Genomic DNA, 21,898 nt, shown 5'->3' with positions numbered 1-21,898 from the left:
ATCCCTGAAAATAATGCATCAGGTTCTTGTCCTCTAAATAAGTGAGACATACAGAAAGAATAGACACAGCTGGGACGTGGAATGAGTTTGCTACCTTGGGTCTGACCCCAAATCTCATGACTTTGAGATCTATAGGACTGGATTCTAAAAAGTTGGGTTTAAGAATTCAGCCATCAACCTTTCTAGGACCCAAGAAGTCTCAAAATAGTGGGGAGATAGTCTCAGGGACCCATATTCTATTCTGGGTGTATAGGTTTTTCATTTATGCTGCCAACCCGTAGCGGGAGGTCTGCTGTAGAAATAAACTCATTCAACTTTAGGAGAACATGATTCGGTGTAACTAAGGCTAACAGCCCTGTTGGAAAGACAGACAGAATCTCTGTCCTTTGTTTTAGTTTCACTGTACAAAAAGCACAAGGCAAAGAGGTGGAGTGGTAGTTAAGTGGATAGGACCTAGAGTCAAAGACAGAGTCCAAAGGCTAGCTCTGCTGTTTACTCTACCAGTAGTGTCACGAGTCCTTCAAACTCTTTAGTGTTTTTTCTTAAAACCTATAAAATAAGATTATGCAAACACAAACAATTCCCAAGATTGTGGTAGGATCAGATGAACGGATGTACATGACAGCGTTTAAAGAGCTCTAGAAACTTGGGTAATGTTTGTCACTATTATGGTTGGCAGGTGCAGGTGCAAAGATGTGGTCTTTCCAGAAAGGACACCTGGGTCATGCAGAGTCTTCAGCTCAGAGAAGCCACTTCAGGTAGACTCAAGGCAGAGTTGGCTCAGATGTGACCTAAGTTGAGAAATGTGTGGGAAGCTTTGGGAGGCAATCAGGGGCTTGTTGCTCAAGCTGTTTCTGCTGTGAGAGAGGCATAACTATCATCAATAACAATCAACCCACCTAGGATGGAGCAGGGCAGAAAGGGCCCAATGCTGACAAAGAATTTTAGTGAAGACAAAAATGTTTTAGGTACAAGCGCCACCTCCACTAATTGGGTAAGGATTTGGGTAACTTTATGTTAGAGTGGGATGGGCTGGCATTTGAGAAGTAAAGAACTGAAAACAAGTTCCAGAGAAAGGCATTGTTTGGATCTCGGAGTTCGTGTTCTTAAAACTTGGAGTTTTAAAAAACAGTGTTGCTTCTAAGACCCCAGGATTAGAATAACTCAGTGCTTTGAGTCTCTGGTCTACATTGGCCTGGACCTCACTGGAGAAGAAGTCTGTGAAGCTGAAAGGAGAGCGTGAGGTTAGGACAGGTGGCCAGGGTGGGTCCCAACCTGTACAGCAGAGGGTGGGATCTTCAGTAGTCAGAAACCTTGTGTGGGTGGCACCATGGTGGTGAATAGGTGCCAAGAACAACCGGAGGAGGGAGGGCAGGTGGGTATAGCCCATGAGAGGTGAGCCCACACAGTTGAGGCTTAAGGTATAAGAGACAGGTTCCTTGGCAGACCCTAGAAGGAAAAGCTTTTAGCTGAGTTTCTCAAACCAGGGCCCATAGGTTCTTCTGTGTCTATAAATGGATCTTGGGAGTCCATAGGTTCTCCATGAGAATATTCAACCTTAGGCTTGACATGGTGACAGTGACCTAAAAAGAGTTTGTCAAAGCATATTCTAGGTTATCTGAATCAGTGACCTTCTTTTGAGCAGTCACCCACAGAAGGAATCCATCTCACACCATGACCTCGTTTTCATATATTGCTGTGTACACACAAACAGCACTGGAGGCTGGCAGCCTAGGCCAGGGCAGCTGGACCAGGTGTGAAAATATAGAAATAGTCCAAGGTAATTGTTAAATGACTGAGTTAACTAGCTTTCATTGTATCACCTCCCTCCCGACAAAGTCTTGGTGCTTCCTCTCAGATTTCCCCCAACTACACAAAAAACAACCAGAAGTAAGTAAGGAGGGCAGGGATTTGTTTCCTGTGGTACTGTAACAAATTACTGCAAGCTTGGTGGTTTGAAGCAGCTGGAGTGTATTCTTTCAGTCCTAGAGGCAATAAGCCTGAAGTTGGCTTCACTGGGCCCAACCAAACTATCAACAGGTCACACTTCTGCCTGGGTCAGATTTCCTTCGCCTTTCTTTTATAAGAATGTCCATAGGACTGGGGAAATGATTCAGGAAGTAAAGATCTTGTCCCAGACAGGTAACTCTGGCTAGTTAGACTAGCTGAAATATTGAGCAAATGAATGTGTCTCAGTAGTATTCAGTGGGAAGCAACGAAGACACCTGATGCCAACTGCAGGCCTCCACACCAGTGCTTATATACACATGTATATATACACATACACACACATGTAAAAATAAAGAACACCTGAGATTGCACATCCACATCCCCTGTAATCCAGTATAACCTAATATTGTTTATTAGTCACATGTGCAAAGACCCTTTTTTTCTTTATAGAATAACATTGATGTGGCCTAATAACCAAAACCTGGTATCTTTAGAGACCATTATTCACCCCACCAAAGTGGTTGTCTCTGGTCTTGTCCCAAAGCTGATACCAGTTTCTATTTGGATCAGTCACACCTGCATATTTTGGTGTACTCACACACATTCACACAATATCAACTCCACTTGATTTAGACTCACCTAGGAGATTGGTGAGGCCCAATTCTAAATATTTCTATAAGGATGATTTTAGAGAGAATTAGCGGAAGAGGATGGCCTCCCTTGAATGTGGGTGTCACCATCCTAGGTAACAAGGCAGAGTAAAATGATGAAAAATGAAAGCCAGCAAAGTGCCACCATCCAGCCGGGACTTTAGTCCCAGCACTCGGGACACAGAGGCAGGCAGATCTCTGTGAGTTCAAGACCAGCCTGGTCTACAAGAGCTAGTTCTAGGACAGCCTCCAAAGCCACAGAGAAACCCTGCCTCTACACCCTCCCCCCCAAAAAAGTGCCAGCATCCTGTTTTGTATGCACCAAGAAGCAAAGCTTCGGTAACCATGATGCTCTGCCCCAGTGCATGGAGCCAAATGACCATGGACTCAACTCTCTGAAACCATGAGCCAAAGTAAACTTTTCCTTCCTTAAAGTTGCTTCTGTCAGGTATTGGTCAAAGAGATGTAAAGTAATTAACACAGTATAGTACATATCTGAATACTTACTCTGATACAATGTGATAATTGGCATTGTCCTCTGTACCATTCTTTTATAAGGTGCTTCTTACAGCCCATTAAATTGACTTCATAGTCCACCATTGGGATGTGACTTGGTTTGAAAAACTCTGGGATATCTCATCATCTGATGACCGGAGAGTGCCCTGAGTTCCCATTGTCTATTCTTCTTTCAGTCTTTATCATGTTGACACTAAATCTAAATTACTCTGAGTGAGTGAGAAACAAACAGGAGGTCTTCACAGGCAAGCGAATGCTTGGTAAGCCAATAGTAAATGAATGACATCTCCCCAGCTTCTATTTGGGTGGCATAAAGGGACAAGAGAATCGAGGATCTACACAAAGCACAAGGCAGTGGCATAAACACCAATGGGTTCTGCCCTGTGTGGCCTAACCACAGTCATATTCCATGCAGATGCAGTGTTTGCAATATAAGTAGCCCTGTCTGCCACATCAAATGAATAGGGTTTTGTTACATTGGTTACACTTCCATTGCAAGTTTGCTTGCTTTCATAAATTTTACCCTCAGGAGTTTTGAATAGTTCATTTTACAATGCTAATTTTCAGGCAATGAGATTGGAAGAAAGAAAGGAAGGAAGGAAGGAAGGAAGGAAGGAAGGAAGGAAGGAAGGAAGGAAGGAAGGAAGGAAGACTTTATTTTGACTGAACCAGAGTGATGATGGTGGAGAATACAGGTGTTTTGTTATTGTTCTTTTTCTTGTTCTTGGAATCAAAGAAAGAGTACAACACTTAGGCTTAAGAAACATTGTTGTCTTTGGAGGAGTGTAATGGGATGGACACATGTGACAATCCAGGGCACAACTGAGAAAAGTGCAAGGATGGTGGCAGGACTCACCATGATGCTGTTCCAGCAGAGGACTTGAGAAGGACTGAAGTTGGGTGCAGGGAGGCCAAAGGGCAGTGTTAGCCCTGCGTGTTCAGAGCTGCCTCAACCAGAGGATAGCAAACCCAAGAGTACACACTTGGAGTCCAAGGAGAAGGACACACATGTCCTCACTCCTCACTGAAGACCTAACCCTCCCCAGGATAAATGAAGACTGGAAGTCACACAACCCTGTGCCTCACAGGGAGGCACAAGAAAGTGCAGCAGAATATATTTAGGTCTATGCAAAACATAGACAGTCTTTGATTCCTTAAGCAAATTCCTGTTTTTTGCTGTGAAACAAAATGAAAATCCTTATGAAGAGTCCTGTCCTGGTTTCATTTCTGTGGCTGTGATGCAATACTCAGACCAAAAGCAACTTAGGTGAAGACAAGAGTCACCTAGGAAGAAGGGCCCTCAAATGAGGAAATGCAAATATCAGATTGGTCTGTGGGAATTGTCTTAATTGATGACTGAAATGCAAGGAGGGCCCAGTCCACTGTAGGCAGTGCCATCCCTAGGCAGGTAGACCTGAGCTGTAAAGGTGAGCAAATCATAGTCAGCAAGCCAGTAAGCAGTGTTAGTTACTCTGTGGTCTCTGCTTCAGATCTACCTCCAGGTTTCTGCTTCTAGCTTACCTCAGTGATGGGCTGACCTAGAAACATAAGATAAAATAAACCCTTTCTTCTCTAAGTTGCTTTTTGTCAACTTTATTTTTTTTAATCACAGTGACAGGCAAACTAGAGCAAGCTCCCTGGGAAGAACTTTAGTGTACTTTAGGATACATATATTCCAGCTCACTACAGGATAGATGACCAGAGTAGGCATCAGAACACCTACTTGAGTTGCCAAATTCAGCACTCACTTCTTTTAATTCCCTTACATTCTCTGAGCCTGTATTTGTGTCCTTGCTTGTAAAGGAGGAATGAATACCCACTTGAATTCACTCTTTCCTATGATATGAAATTGAATTGAGGCAACGCTGATGAAATAACTCTGTGTCAAAAACTTGGAGAATAGAAGTGTTTTAGATATTGCCACATGCAGAGCTAAAACGGACCGGAGTAGAGTTGACTGACTGAACTACTTTACTTCTTCAGTGATTTAGGGTCTTTGTAATGATGCCATGGTTTAATTTCTAAAAAGCCATTTCTTGGCACACCCTCAAGTGTTTAATAAATGCCAACAGCTGCCAGCTTGCAAGTTTGCTGCTAGTGAAGTTGGTTTTTTGTTTTGTTTTGTTTTGTTTTGTTTTTAAATTGTGGTAGATGTTTTCTTTATTGTATTCATGCAATGGTTTAGAAGTCAGCAGATTTCATCACCTCTGGGATGTCAACGGAAACTCCACATCCCTCTGGGAGTCCTTCCACGTGCTAAGAGAGGACAAGCAGAGCTGTGTTCCAGAGCCACACTGCAACACACACCTGCCACCTGCTTCCCAAGACTGGACTGACATCAGTGGGGGCCTCACCTGCATGAGAAGGGACCAATCTTTTGTACTGACCTGGAAGGCATTGGGGGCCCCTGGCGAGGTTCCTGGCAGAGCACACAAGCCAAACAGGATCAGGCGGGGCCTGGCTTGGCCCAGAGAAACCATAGGCACTGTGTCAAGAAAGGTGGCGATGGGGAGTGCCTCCAATGACTCAACAGTTGGCAGGTTTCCCTCTGAACAGCTGCCAAAGATGCCTCCCAGGTACCTGGGTAAGAGGCAAAGAGTCCACGGGGCAGCAGAAGGGCCAAGTGCTTTAGGGCTACTCCAGCTTCTCTCTCATCTCTGAGCCTTTGTACATGTGGTTCCCTCTGCTTGAAACAGCTGGCTCTGACTCACTGGTGGGCACAACCTTTCCCTGAGCTCATGCTCCAAGGCCTAATTTAAGTCCAAGAGGAACTATCCCAGCTACTTCCAGGTAGACGAAGTTGCTTACCATAGAACACATACTGAACTATATATAAATCTATATGTATAGCCTATCGAACATAGACATTTAGATTCCATCTTACATACCTCTGTATGTAAACAATTTCTCTCTGGAGCATAAGCCAGACATGCCACTTAGGATGTCCAGCAACAGGGTATAACCCAGTGACCCCTTGCGCATTGACCCTGTGAAGTGACAGGTTTAGGATACAGGTCCTTCCTGAATGATCTTACTTTCTAGACACAGCTGAGTGGATGGGGGGGGGGGTGGGGACCAATCTCTGCATTATTGCTGACCTGTGATTTTGAGAGTCTCTCATCATTCTAAAAAATAGATTTCTTTCCTTCAAGATGGCCAGAGTTGACTTCTGTGGTCAGCAACCAAACTCCTCTAATGCAGAACTGCTCATTAAGTGTTTTTGAGTGGGAAGCCAACAATCTTCCCTAGGCCATCTCAAATAATGTGATAAAGGCCAGATCCAAACCAGCCTCTTATCATAAATGTTTGGGTTGTATGACTCCTGCCCTAAGCAATAGGAACTAAAATGAAGGGTTAAAAGTTCTACAGAAAGACCTGGCAGTGTAGATGCTGCACTGTGCTGTTCAAGCCTGTCCCTTCTAGGAATGATGAACTTAATCTCCCACCAGCTAGGAGTTGGCTCTCAGCCCTCATCCTTGGGGTCTACCTTCATTGAGGAAACTTGGCCCAGTGAACATCATAGGTCTTTCCCAAGAAGCCAATAGATGACGACTGGTTGGCAGAGTAGGGCCAGCCCCTTTGGAAAGTGCTGAAGTTTCGGAGTGACTTGCACAATTTTAGCTGAAGCACACTCATCAAGACTAGAGGACCACTAGGGTACCACCATCCCTGTTATCTTCAGATACATTCTTTAAGAGAGACCTATAGTTCAAGCACAGTCTGTGAAGCCAACGAAGAATCCTGTCATCTGGATATCTACCTCTGTAGGCATCTCTCCTTTCCATGTAGCTCTCTGTGTTTTTACTATAAATCCTCTCTATGAGATAGCTTGAGAAAGTTTGTTGGCTTCATACTTAGAAGTATCAGTTCTGTATTCAAGGAGTTTGATTGTTGAAGCCGGTTCTGGCCATCTTAAGGGAAAGAAATTAACTCACTGGAATGGCATGAGAGTCTCCCCCAAATCAAAGCATGACTGTAGAGCAGTGTTGGAAAATGAGCTTGGCACCAGCTTTGACTTGCCACTAACATTCTTAAGGGCTAACAGCCTATAGCCATGGTAGAGTCTTTAATATCCCCATCAAGAGAACCCAGAGACTATCTGATCATCTGACCCAGTCATGTAACCACCCCAACACTGTAAGGAATGGAAGAGATAGGGAGAGATGTTTCTGATTTCTTTGAAAAAGAGAAGACTGCACACTTCAAACACATACCATGTAAGCTTTTTCCACAGAGGGCAGTGATATCTAGGAGGAAGTAAGGTTTATGGGTTAGATGTAGAAAATGATAGATAACCTGCCGCCATGTATCTCCTTCTAACCCTTTAAGGCAGAGATTATAAATATTCTTCTTAGTATTCCAAATTGCTTTGTGACTGACATTCCCAGAGGCACCACTGGTATGTCTGAAGAAGTGGTAGGTTAGATGATGTCTTCTCCTCAAAGGACCAAGCACATCTAGAAATGCTGATGCTGGGTGGTGGTGGCACAGGCCTTTAATCCCAGCACTCAGGAGGCAGAGGCAGGTGGATCTCTGTGAGTTCAGGGCCAGCCTGGTCTACAGAGTGAGTTCCAGGACAATCAGGGCTGTTACGTAGAGAAACCCTGTCTCATAAAACTAAAAAACTCAGAAATTCTGGTGCTTGCTCCAATACTTCTTATGGGCTTTAAAGTATAGAAATGGGACCAGGGCATGCACTCAGGAGGCTGTCTATGCAGATGCAGACCATTTGTGATAGACACATCCCGCAGTACAGGCTGTCCAGGACAGAGCATTTGGAGCTCCTGCTACCCTACCACTAGGAGATGGGTGGGTTCCTCAGTGCCCTCTGACCCAGCTGGAGGGCACCTGCTTCTAAGGAAGAGGCTGCTTTGTCCTGTTAAATATGTCACCTTGACTTTTGTCTCTGATATAGGCAGCACACATCCACCAAGGAAAGGTTAAGCAACTTTCCCTCAGAGCTTGCAACAATACCTAAAAACTTTTCTGAGTCAGGGTGGAGGAAAACCAACCATTGCACTCTGGTGCTGTTTCCATCCTCTAAGGAGTGTCAGGTGTTGGAATGCACTGCCTAGACTTCAGATGTGCAATGTGGGGCCCATCATCAACTTGCAGTGGCCACGTACTGCTGAGAATATAGTTTCTATGTCTGGCATCCTTTTGTAAATAATAATGGTGGTCATATTACTAAGGTTGAACCATAGGGTGTGAGTGGGAGTCCTGTGTATTATTTCTGACAGTCCTCTGTAAAAGAAAGGACTGTGTCTCTCCCTTGCTTCTCCTCCCCAACCCTTTCACCCTTCTGGTCATGAAGACATGACCCTATAGATGATAAAGTAATGAGGCAGAGTCTGGGACTCTGACATATTACAGAGACCAGAGCCGGTCTGAGCTATTTATGCACAAATGGTTTGTGACACAGAGATCTATTTATAGTTTATTGATATTTTAAAAATTATTATATTAATATAAGTGCTTTGAGATACTGTTCGATGATGTAGCTCAGGCTGGCCTTGAATTCACTATATAGTAGAGGATGGCCTTGAACTCCTGATCCTCCAAATTCACCTTCTAAGTGCCATGATTATGGACATTCACCACCATACCTGCTTTTTTTTATGATGCTAAGTATAGAACTCAGGCTTGGAACATTTGAGGCAAGCACTCTATCAGCTGAAATATCCCTAGTCATTCATCATTTTGAATTGCTTAATGGTCAGCAAACTATGGCCAATTCTGGCTTAGCCCTTGTTTTCATAAATAGAGCTTTAGTGAACACACCCACAATTTGAACTGTCCATGGCTGCTTTTAAATCTATAGACGTGTCTACAGATTAAAATTCAAAGACAATTCTGATTGGGCAAAGTTCATGCCTGGGCCAATTATTGAGTCTAGGAAAAGGGAATAATTTTATTATCCAGGTGAGGAGACTCAAAGTCAACAATGGAATGTGTAGTTTTCAAGAAAAAATGGTTTTATTAAATAAGAAGGAAAAGGGGCACAGGAGATTAAAAATATTAAAACAGTGCTGAGGAGATGGCTCATAGGTCAAAAATGCTGTAAGCCTGACCACCTGGGTTCAGATCCCAGAACCCACCTAAAAGCTGGAAGCAGTAGTACAGAGCCTGTAACCCCCAGCGTACCTGTAGCTGGAGATGAGAGAGGGAGACAGAATCTCCAGCCCATGGCCAGACAGCCTGGCTTACACAGGGCAGAGACACTGTCTCAAACAAGATGGAAAGATGAGGACCCACACCTACTCAATGGTCGTCCTCTGGCCTCCACACATATGAGAGACAGACAGACAGACAGACAGACAGACAGACAGACAGACACAGAAAGAACAATGACTAATTTTTCCAAGGCAAGCTGAGATCGTGCATGTAGTTTTAATGCTGCTAGGCATGAGAGGTAACACTTATTTGAATGCTAAATATGCACCACCTCTGTTTTCTGATTTGGGTGCTACACAATTATCATTTCAATTACAATACACAGCTCAGTACATCACGTGTCCAGGTGAACATTGAGTACTGATGGATTAAGGAGTTTAAAAGTCTGTTGAAAAACTAGAGTATAGTCAATAATCAGCTTTGTCCAAATGACAGATTGTAAAAGAGCTATGCAGCTGCAAAGTACAGCGGAGGAAGGTCAGTACTGGATTTGAGGGCTGTCATCCTTAGCTTGTGGGTGGTCTTGAACAAATACTTTGTGTTTTTGAGATTCCTTTACTCTTCTCTAAAAGAAGGAGGAGGCTGGATGTGGGGCTGCACCCCTGCAATACCAGTACATGGGGGAATCGCTGCAAGTTTGAGGTCAGCCTAGTCTACACCAGCAAATTTCAGAGCAGACAGTGCTATATATATAGTGAAACTGAGTCTCAAGTCAAATGAAATAATAAAAACTACAATACAATTGATAAGATTTGGATTCTCTTCAAGTTGCTTCCTCTCTCTCTCTCTCTCTCTCTCTCTCTCTCTCTCTCTCTCTCTCTTCCTGCAGATGATTTTCATCCCGGACTTGCAGTGAGTTGGGTGTAAACTAGTTTCTGTCTACTTGGCTCTCAAGTTACTGATAAGCAACAGAACAAGATTTGGAAGGAGAAACACTTTGATGAAATATATCTCAGAGGTGAAGAGGCAGGGTAGCCAGCTGGCTGAAGATCCATTATCCTATCAGATGAAGTTCGATGGGCTCAGGGAGCTTATTGCTTTTGGGAGACTTTGAAAGTTCATCTAGGAGGCAGCCGATCACCTTGTTAAGTTGCTGCATCAATTGCTATGTACTTAGAGTTTTTCCTTCTCTCCCTTTTCATCCACCCATGCATTCATCCCATCCATCCATGCATCCATCTGTCTCTTTCTCTACCTCTATCTATACTGTGTTTATTCTTCTCAGTCTAAATCCTATGGGGACTAAAAAGACTAGCTAGGGCACCCCAAGAATTCTAATGACAACCTTCTTTCTAAACCACAGTGCACCTTTCAGCTTTAACTGTCCATGTCCCCACTGAAAAATCGGAAGTATTTTTGTCTCATGGTGTCTGCTCACTGGTCTCTCTTGTGGCTGCTTAGCTTCTCACAAATGCTTCAGCCTCCACAGTGCTGAGGTGAGAGGCCAGCTACTGCACAAGACCAGCTACTCTCACTCAGTGTGTATCAAGCTACACCTACTAGAAGACAGTCTAAAGATGGTCTATGAAACAGATGACTTGCTCTCAGGAGCAAAGCCCTCGATTCCAAACAGGGCAAAGTTACTTGTAAGCTGTGAAGAAAGGCCTCTTAAGGCCTTAAGCTGTATTTATATTGGGTGTACTTTTTGTATCTTTAATCTTTAATCTGTGTATCACAAAACTGAAGCTGTTCAACTGAGAAGCAACAGTAGCATAAAGGTGATGTGTCCTGGGGAATGCAAGAAGGTTTGTGTGCATAGCATACATGCCTGGACACATGAGCGAAAGACAAAGAACAACCTGTAAGAGTTGGCTCTTTCCTTTCACTATGTGGGCCCCCAGGAATCAAACTCAGGTAATCAGGATTGGTGGCAAGCACCTTTACATAGTAAACCATCTTGCCAGCCCCAAATGTTAGGGTTAAGAGAGCAAGGTTGGAGACACTGAAGAGGGTAAATAAAATGGCTTGTGGCTGGGTGTGAGACAGCTAAGCTGAACAGGTAAGAGGAGATATAGGGCTGATTAATATTCGGCTATAATTCAACTTGCCTTAGGCCAGGGACAGTAGGGAGATGGGCTTGCTCCTGCTGGCAGCTACAGGGATGGGGCCAGGCTTCCTTACAGAGTTCCCTACTTTAAGCCTAAAGCATCCTAAATATTCATAAAATATTCATAATACTTCTTTAAAATCTACAGTGCAGAACCTACGAGACTGAGCCCCACAATTTTATCTGTATGCTGTAAAGAAAGGAGGCCTTGGGCAGCCCACACCAATCCCTCATTGGAGTGCTGGGCTTAGATTTAACTAAATTGCTACTTTATTAAGTAAACTTCTGCTTTAACTGTTTGTCTCCTGACTGAATTAATTCCTTCAAGAAGAGAAGAAATAAGGGACCCTCCCCGGACAAGAACCCATCTGGCACAGTACCAAGTGAGAGTAGGGGCTACAGTGCTTCATGGGGATTTGGGAAATGATGCAAACCAGTAATTGAGAAAAGCGTTGTGGGTGGGTAAGGTGAAAAGAAAATTGATATGAAAGGGTGGAGGGGTGGGTGGACTGAAAAGAAGTTGGGGGCTGCCATTCTAGGCAGGGAGAAGCCTGAACAAAAGGGCAGGCATGGAAGGATTTGGGGGGGGTGTCAATGATTCATCTGGTTTGGGAAGGTCAGAGACATTCATGAAAAGGGAGAAGAACCACCAAAGGCTGAGACATGAAAACACATCAGAGTCTGAACTTTCATCAGGTTGGCATTGGAGAGGCCAACAAAATGTTTTGATCTGGGCCATGAAGGACCACAAAGTGTTCTTGGAAGAGTATCCATGACAGTGGGCTACGTCATGAGTTGGGGAAGGAAACAGCACAAGACAAGGAGATTGGCATCCTAGGATGTATCATAGAAAACATGAGACAATGGAGCAAAACACCTGTCAGGTAGAAAAAAACAACTGGTGGTTCATGAATATTCACTCAGGACAGCCAGCCTCCTATAAGCATTCTGTTTAATCCCCACTCAGAGTATGAGGCAGATGCTAGCATCCGTTCATAGATTGTGAAACAGGTTCTGGTAGCTCTTGCTTGTTTACTGACCAACATAGTTGGAGGTAGCACTCAGGTCTAGGTAATGCCAAAGCCAGGCTCAGAACAGTGAACTTGTTCTGGTCTGCCTCTATGGCAACTGACTTGACTAATAAAAGGGCAAGAGAAAGATGTAGCATCAGAGAGTTTCCAATTTTTTAGAGTGTGTAATAGAGAGTCTTGTGAGTGGCAAAGACAGAGATGGGGGAAGTCAAATAAGGGAGTTCCTTTTTCCTGAAAGCTCAGGAGGAAATTTGGAAAGATGAATTAGCTTATGAGCTTGATTTGGCTTTCCCTCAAGGCAAGATGCATAAGCAAACCTAAGCATCAGTGGAAACTAGAGGTTGTTAAATGTCAGAAGGGGCCATGCTACAAGAATGGGCCAGTCAGCTGTTCCATCTAGTCCCTTGTGTTTAGACTGGCACAGGTGGCCACTCTGTTCCCTGGGCCTTAGCTTGCTGTCCCCTGACCCCTATAGATCTTTCACACCTGCCCACTCAAGTCAGACTATGTCAACACGTGGGCCCAGTCTATGCACTGTGCAAGAGGCCAGCCTGCCTGCATCAGAGGAGGCTACAACCATGTTTTCCATCAGGTGATGCCACCCACGGGGCCACAGCTGGCTGAGCAGTAACAAAGCACAGGCTGAGCAGGAGCCTATATCCACCTGACACATGAATAATACTGAACCCGGAACTAAGAGGTACCTTAGTCCACACAAATAAACATCTGGTAGACCTGTGCCTCTCATCGCACAGACAACCGTTGTTTAAGCATCCATGTTTTGAGGTCTGGGCTGAGTTTCTTCCCTCTTTGGATTATTTTTGTTCCCCTGAGAGTCTGACATTGTATCTCAGTTTGGCCCAGAACTCACTATGTAGCCCAGGCTAAACCCAAACTCAAGACAAATATCCTCTTTCTCCTTCAGAGTGTTGGGATTACATGTGTGAGTCACCACACCAATTTAGGTCTGATATCCTATGAGCCCTTCTTTCCACTCCGTCTTCCAAGTCCTACATGATATCTGGTACATTATAGACAGTCAGTAAATATGGATGAATAAGTATTTGAATCTCAGCAGCAAACATAGCTTTAAAGAGCTCAAACAAGGATATATTTGTAAGTGGTTTAATTTGGACTTTAATTACATTTTGTCTTCATTAGAATTTTATTGCTGCAACAAAACACCACGACCAAAAAGCAAGTTGGGGAGGAAAGGATTTATTCAGCCTACACTTCCACATCATAGTTCATCATCAAAGGAAGTCAGGGCAGGAACGCAACCAGGGCAGGAACCTGATGCAGAGGCCATGGAGGGGTGCTGCTTACTGGCTTGCTTCCCATGGATTGCTCAGCCTGCTTTCTCATAGAACTCAGGACCACCAGATCAGGGATGGCACCACCCACAAAGGCCTGGGCCCTCCCCAGGTGATTACTAATTAAGAAAATATCTTACAGCTGGATCTTATGGAGGCATTTTCTCAGTTGAGGCTCTTTTCTCTCTGATGACTTTAGCTTGTGTCAAGTTGACAAAAAAAAAAAAAAACCAGCCAGTACATATTTCTAATTTATTTTTATCATATCAGAGGCCAACATCTGTCTCCATTATTAATAATTATCACTAGAAGTACTAAAGTTGTTAAGCACATTTTTGCATACCTCTTTATAAGACCACGTCTCAAATCTGTTTTAAGGATAAGTCAGTATAAGTGAAGTTCATCCATCTGTCTGCAGTTTCTAAGTAGAGAATCCAGTCTTTACTCCCAACTCTCTGACCATGCTACCCTCTTCCATGAGACGGGAAGCCCCATTATTACTGTTGTGTATGTATATAATGTGAGGTGGGGAGCAGGGACGAATGTGGCACAGTACACATGAGGAGGTTAGAGGACAACTTGGTGGTATCTTGTGGTCTGTTTTTCTTTTCACCTCTATGTGGCTTGTGGGGATCAATAAGATTTTCAGGGTTGGTGTGGCAAGTTCTTTATTTGTGGAGCCATACCACAGGCTCAGGAAATATTTTTTTTTATGTGTGCATGTATTTTGGAGGAGCACACTTGTCAGAGGACAACTTTTGGGAGCCCGTTTTCTCCTTCCATCTGGGAATTGAACTGTGGTCATCAGGTTTTCAAAGCACGTGATTTTACATGCTGAGCCATCATGTTGGTCCTCTGTCTTATAATTCTAAGGCATGTTGTCTAGTAGGTTGTCAGTACATATGTGCAATGTTGAATTGTATTTTCTTATAAATTTGAATAACAAACTATATCATATATTATACAGTAAGTATTGTGGCAGGTCCTGGTTTTCCTGGAATGGTACAGTTCACACGAAATAGGGAAAGGATGCTAGAATTTGGCGTTCAAAAAAGTAAGGAGAGATACCTGGAGTCAAAGCTGGGATATAGGGATTTGTGTGTACCCTAGTTTGTGGTCAAAAAAGAGTGTTAAGGGATGTGTGTGGCAGCCACATGGGGCAGTAGTGATGACAAACAACGAAATGTCTTCTGCTGTCTGCATTTTGGAAGAATGCTGCATTCTATAGAGCAATGTGGGAAGTCCTTTATACAAAGAAATCAATGCACCATCTCAATTAACTGGTGGATCTCACAATGGTGGGCTGGTATTAAACAACAGGGGAGCATGTGACCCTCCCCACCTCAAGCCAGTGCTCTCCAAGATGCTTGACTCATAGACAGGAGTCTGGTAAGTTCTTCCACTGGTTTCTCTCAGCATCCTTGGCATCCATATGATGAGGACCAGTTGTGGGCAAAAGTATCTGAAAGCTCTTTCAGCATGGTCTCTGCCCAGTCATTGCTGTGACAATATGTCTGGCCAGTCCAGACTGCCAATGTTTCTACATAAGTCAATCTAGTGGAACCTGTCAATGTGAATTTGTATATCTTTTTAGTGTGGACAACACAGATGGGAAATCTTGAATCAATTCATTTTATTGAATAAGAATTTGATGAAATGTTTTATACTGAATGACATTCCAACTTTGCTATACTTTCTTTTTTAAAAAAAAATTACTAGAGTTTTATACCTCCTAGTTTCTTTTTGTTAAAACTGTTTATAGATCTATTTAATTCTCACATGTGTGAGTGTTTTGTCTGCATGTATATATGTACACAGCATATGTGCCTGGCACTCTCAGAGTTCAGAAGAGGGTATCACATTCCCCTATAACTGAAGTTACTGATGGTTGTAAGTCACCATATTCGTGCTGGGAACTGAACCCAGGTTTTCTGAAAGAGCAACAGGTGCTCTTAACTGCTGAGTTGTGTCTATAGCTCCTGGTATGGCTTTCTTTGAAAAAGTTTAGTTCATAATGCCAGTTTATTTTAGACAGGATGGTAAAAAGGGGTTGTCTCTGTCTTATAGCATTTTCCAGAAATACTCAAAGCTGAGACTAGCACAGTAGGTACTCTAGCAGACACATCTGAAGCAAAGCTCTAAGCCACCTTGCAGAAGAAGTCATGACATTACAAAGTTTGTTTGGTCAGCGTTAGTCCATCAGCTATTCTTGGATGCTGAGGGAAATAAAAGACATGAGGAGGCCAGTGGAGAGTGAAGTTCCTGGAGATGTGTCAGTCAGGTCCTATTGCTGTGGCTGATATCTAAGAAAATCAACTTAAAAGAAGGAATGTCTAATTTTGGCTCATGGTTTCAGAGTTTTCAGCTCATGTCACTTAGCCCTGTTGCCTTTGGGCATATAGTGAGATCACACATCATGGAAGTAGCACATGGCAGAGGAAAGCTGCTCATTACACAGTGGTCAAGCAGCCATGGGCCCAAGGTCCAAATATCTTTGAGAGAATGTTTCCAAAAACCTAGTTCCTTCCACTCAGCCCTACCTCCTAATATTCGTACCACCTACCAATAATACTATTGAGTGGGGACCAAGCCTTTGGCACAGGAGTCGTTGGGGAACATTAGATGAAGAACATAACAGTGCATCATGAGAGTGCTAAGAATTTCTGTGCCTGCAGCATGGAGGTGCAGAAGCTAAGTTAGAAGCTGCATGCACAGATAGTTCTCCTAGAGCTTGGGGATCAGGCCTGGTATGACTCTCACAATAACAGTTTGAAATCCTGAAGCTACGCCAATTGCCTTTTAATGAACAACAGTGAAGGCAGACAGTTGTATCTACTCAAGTTTTCTTGTTGATAATCATGTGGCCATGGAAGGAAGCTAACTGGAAGTCATTTTTAAAGAGAACTTACCAACAGCCTTTTGTAGGGGTGGGGATCCTGTCTTGGTAAGAGTTATTATTCAGTGACTTAGTTAGGATTTCTTTGCCATGAAGAGACACTATGATCATGCCAACTCTTATAAAGGAAAACATTTAATTGGGGTGACTTATAGTTCAGAGGTTTAGTCCATTATCATCATGGTGGAAAGCATGACAGCATGCAGGCAGATATGGTGCTGGAGAAGGCCCTTAGAATTCTACAACTGGGTCCCCAGGCAGCAGGAAGAGAGATACACTGGGCCTGGCTTGAGCATTTGAAGTCTCAAATCCAGTGACACATTTCCTCCAACATGACCACAACTATTCAACAAGACTACACCTCCTAATAGTGTCACTCCCTTTGAGCCTATTGTCAGTTACTTTAAATATGCAGGTATTTAGAAAAAGGCATTAGTAACTTACAGAATCTTTATAAGACTCTTCAGTTTGATGTCCTTATAAGGCTTAAGAAAGGAGCTGAAAATGATCTAGCACCGTTTCAAGATGAACCTGTGGTCACCCACATCAGCTTCATGGAAGCCAGGCCCACCTGCCCATTTCCTTGCATTACTCACTGACTTCAGCATGAAGGCTCCCATAGCACCTCCATCAGCACAATCTTTTCCACTGCCCAGGTCCTAGCTTGAAGGGAATGGGAATAGGTTCATCAGTGCATTGTAGAATTGTCCTTAGAATTCTAGGTAGGGAACTGCAACAAAGCCAGGAGGTAAACAAATGACAGTTTCTCCCTTACCCCCAAGGGAAAAGCTTTGGTTAATGGAAGTCAGGGCTTAAGGGGAAGATGAGTCAGTCACCCAGCTAAGGACAGGAATGGCCTAGACAGGAAGAGCTTGTCCTGGGGTGGTCTAGAAGATAGCTTTCCAAAGAGATGGGAGGCTGAGAGTCAACTGTGTGTGACCACTATGCCATGGGGTGCCAATGCCTATAACAACTCTTTCAAGCAAGTCTTTTATTCTGCCTGCTGCTGCCCCCTGTGCTAGACCTCCAAGACAGATAATCAGCAAATAGTAACTGGGAGAGGAGATGGAGGAAGAAGGATGTAGAAATCGTGTAGGCCTGTTTGCCTAGCACAAGCCTTAGAAGGGCAGGGAAGGGTTAAGCAGTGAGAGACTGCAGTTCTGAGGGTGGATCACTGCACTGGAAAGTTCTCTTCAGTGTCTGGGCAGGTCCTGTAGGCTTTCTATTATCTAAACATGATGGCGAAAGCTGTGTGACCACACCTGAGATTTGATCCTGGAGTGGGAAAGAACAGAACAGATGAGCACTCTGGTTGCATCCTCTGCCCTGAAGCAAGCCTGGTTTATTAAACCAGTAGGTTAGGAGCATTATTGTTGTGAGAGCATATATATAAGCATTAATTTTTTTCAGGATTCTTTTGTTTGCAAAATCAGTTGGGAAGTGTGGAAGGAAGTGTAGAAAAGGAAGAGGCAAGAGAAGCATTGAAGAGGAGGAAACTGAGGCTGAGACATGGCATCACATGGCTTCTCTGACCAACTGAATTGTGTCAAGTTAGGTGCTATGGGTAAGTCAGCTGGTTCCTTTAAACAGGCACTCCTGTCACCATAATGTGGTGGCTGTTATCAAGCACAGTCAGGCAAACTTGCCTACAAGGCCTGCAGCTGCTGAGCAGTAGAGGAAGGATCCTTTTTCAGGGAGCCCATCTCTGGCAAAGATTCTTTTTTTAAAAAAAATATAACTTTTATTTAAATTAAAAACAAATTTATTTTACATACCAATCCCAGTTCTCTCTCCCTTCCATCCTCCCATTCCCCCCACCAACCTCTGAATCTCCTTCATCCACTTCTCAGGGAGTGTGAGACCTCCCATGGGGGATCATCAAGGTCTGTCACATCATTTGGGTTAGGACCTAGGCCCTCCCCAATGTGTCTAGGCTGAGAGAGTATCCCTCTATGAGGAATGGGCTCCCAAAGTCCATTTGTATACTAGAGATAAATACTGATCAACTACCAGAGGCCCTATAGACTGCCCAGGCCCCCCAACTGACACCCACATTCAGGGGGTCTGGATCCCCAGCTGTCAGACTGGGGTCCATAAGCTCCCACTTGTTCAGGTCAGCTGTTCCTGAGGTTTCCCCAGCATGGTCTTGAGCACTTTGCTCATTGCTCCTCCCTCTCTACAACTGGATTCCAGGAGTTCAGCTGAGTGCTTAGCTGTGAATCTCTGCTTCTGCTTACATCAGCTTCTGGATGAAGGCTTTAGGATGGCATTAAGGTAGTCATCAATCTCATTATAGGAGAAGGGCATTTAAGGTAGCCTCTCCACTATTGGTTATATTCTTAGTTGGGGTCATCCTTGTGGATCCCCAGAGATATCCCTAGTTTTTTAAATTAATTTTTATTTAAATTGAAAACAATGGCAAAGACTCTTAACCCACCAGGGACACACTGAAATTGAGTGGAAAGGAAGAGAGAGCTGCCTGTTGACATTCAGTCTCTCAGAAATAAAAGTGCGAGCAGTCTTTCTTCATCTGCCCTTCTACCAATTCCCTCTGCTCCCCTCCAACCATATTAACGACAGGGATCCAAAGAGAACCACTGTTGTAATTTACATAATGAATATTTCCCAAAGCCAATGTTAAAAGACTTGGCTACCAGCCTAAGATGCTACCAGGAAGTGGCTGAAGTCTCAGGAGGTGGAACCTTTGGAGTGAAGTTAGCTAACTGAGGGTGTGCTCTCAAATGGAATGTTAGGACTCCAGGCTTACCCTCTCCATCTCTCTCTCCTTCTGGTTACCATAAGACCAGTTCCCTTTGTCCAACCATGATATTCAGTCACTCCAGAGGCCTGAAGTGAGTAAGCCTGGCAACAATGAACTGAAACTGGGAACCAAATTGAAAGACCCCCGAAGAGGTACTTTCGTAGAGGGAGACCCACACCCAGGAATCAGCGAGGCCACGAACTTGGATGCAAAAACAAGAGGCTTTATTGGAGACGCGGGTACCCGGGGCGACTTAGCTTCTGTGTGGCTAAGCGCCCCGAGCCAAGGGAAAGGGGTCCTTATATAGGGAAAAAGGCGCAAGCTAGGAGCAGGGATTCTATTGGATAATTCTAATGAGGCATTATACAGAGCTATTCCCATTGGTCAATGTATATGAGGCGCTATACAGGGTTATTCAAATGAGGCAAAGTACAGAGTTATTCAAATGAGGTGAAACACAGAGTCTTTCAAATGAGGCGAAATACAGAATTATTTCCATTGGATGGTTCAAATGAGACACAGAGCCATTCCAGATCAGCATATTCTCAAGGTCTGGTGTCTGGTACAGCAGACTCAATTCCCCCCCCCTTCCTGATGGCTGACCTTGGGGGCGGAGACCTTGGGACGGAGTGTTTCTCTTCGGGCGGGGCGGGGGCTCAGGGGCAGGGCTCCAGGCCGGCTCACTCGGTGTTTGTTCTCGTGCCGACCCACCTGGTGCTCGCCCTCGTGCTGGCCCACCCGGTGCTCGTTCTCGGGCTGGCCCACCTGGTGCTCGTTCTCGGGCCTGCCCACCTGGTGCTCGTTGCTCGGCCCCAGCCCCGAGGCGCGGTGCCAGGCGGGGCGGGCTGGGGGCGCGAGCCCTGCCGGGGTGAAGGCTTGGGAGGCTCCGGCAGCTTCAGGGCAGGGGGCTCAGGGGCATTTCGAGCGGGTCTTTCAAAATAAATCTTCCCCCCAGTAAGAGAATTAGCAGGGGTATTTTGTTACAATGATGAAAGCTGAGAAACAATCACCCTCCATCTGAGCTCTGGGTGTCATCCCTCACACTTCTATACAGATGAAAACCCATCTTCTACCCTGTTTGATGAGATAATGACCAAGAGTCACTTAGGGAACAAACTAACTTAATGGACCATTTCACTTAATGAAGGTGCCATCTGGGCAGATTATGCTGGGTAAAGAGGAAGAAAAAAAAATGTAGACTTCTCAAAACAACAACAAACAAACCAAAAGAATTCACTGAGGTGAGCCTGGCAGTGGAGACCAAGGAGGGTCTTGATTACACGATTGAATAAGGTGGGAATACTGATGATACGGATGGTACAGACACCTGTAGGGAGAATATAAAGTCCTAAGTCAATGACACAAGTATGGCCATTTAAGGACCAATGCCTCAGTGACAATGTCTTCCCTCCCCACAGGGTGAGGTTCAGAGGGATGGTAAAGCCTTCCTTGGGTCAGGGTGCAAATGTTGATGAAGTGTACAGAAAATGTCCTCCATTGTTTTCTCCCCTCAGATGTTTATGACCTGAAGACTTCTCCCCTGAAGAGACTGATCCTACCAAGATTAGCCAAATCTCCTTGTCTAGCTGTGTATAATTCTCCCTACATGTTTGTGTCTCTCTGTGTGTGTGTGTGTGTGTGTGTGTGTGTGTGTGTGTGTGTGTGTGTGAGATAACTTCTCCTTGTTCACCTGTATATAATACCCCTGGTTTTCTACTTAATTGTATATAATAAACATGCTGGGCTTTCAAGATGTTATGGCTTCTCCATCTAATAGCCTTATCCACCGATCCCAGCTTTTCTCTGTCTGTGTGTTGATGTGTTTGTCCATTCTTCGTTTCCTCGCCACTCTGGTTAGGTCAATCCCTGGAGCCAAGAAGACCACAGCAGAGACCAAAGAGAATTCCTTAGGGCCTATAACAGCCAAGATACTTTAAAAAAAAAAAGGGATTCCTATCAACTCTGTGCCTTTCTGTAACAAGCCATTATGCTGTTTCTGTCTCCTGTCAGCTGTATGGCATCTTGAACGGACCCTTTTGAGAAGAGAAAGGGGGAAAGGGCAAAATCTTGGAATGGTGGGACTGAGATGTGTATTGCAGTGAAACTTGGACCCAAGGGGGGCCCAAAGGGACATGGGCTACCTGGAGTTCCCAAGGGGGACTGACATATTGGAAGGAATGCTGCATTTACTGGACACACACATAGACGGCTGTTTAAGTTGTCTGAATCCATTTTGAACTAATTCTTGAGGAGCAGTTGACTACAACAACATGAAGAACTGTTGTCTAGAGCTGTCTACTCCCTCCTCCACACTCTGAATTTCCTTAGCTCTGGACCATTCAACCCAATGCCTTTCCTGTAGATCTCAGTCTGCCTTCTTCTAGGCTTCTCCATTTAATACCCAGTTGAACTTTTCCTTCACTTGAACCTTGGCTTCATTTCCTGGCTCTCGTTCTGTCTCCCCTCACAGCTCCTGAGTTCATTCAGAAATAAACTACTGGGTAAAACTTTCCCCTAGGTCACTTTCCTACTCCACCCTCACTCCTCATTCCCTCTACCC

The 21,898-nt window shown here is 44.3% G+C and overlaps 1 long non-coding RNA gene across 2 annotated transcripts in view; it reads left to right on the top strand.

Annotated features, from left to right (window-relative positions):
- Positions 1 to 21,146, top strand: part of LOC103161475 — a 34,951-nt gene extending 13,805 nt beyond the window's left edge. For both annotated transcript variants that reach the window (XR_004772279.1, XR_003479468.2), the window contains exons 2-4: positions 680 to 758; positions 17,988 to 18,141; positions 20,853 to 21,146. This is a non-coding gene — a long non-coding RNA (uncharacterized LOC103161475). The remainder of the gene's footprint in view (positions 1 to 679; positions 759 to 17,987; positions 18,142 to 20,852) is intronic.
- The last annotated feature ends 752 nt before the right edge of the window (positions 21,147 to 21,898 follow it).

Source organism: Cricetulus griseus (genome assembly GCF_003668045.3).
Source record: "Cricetulus griseus strain 17A/GY chromosome 1 unlocalized genomic scaffold, alternate assembly CriGri-PICRH-1.0 chr1_1, whole genome shotgun sequence".
Lineage (NCBI taxonomy): Eukaryota > Metazoa > Chordata > Mammalia > Rodentia > Cricetidae > Cricetulus > Cricetulus griseus.
Note: the sequence above shows the minus strand (reverse complement) of the source record. Positions and strands in the feature narration are given on the sequence as shown.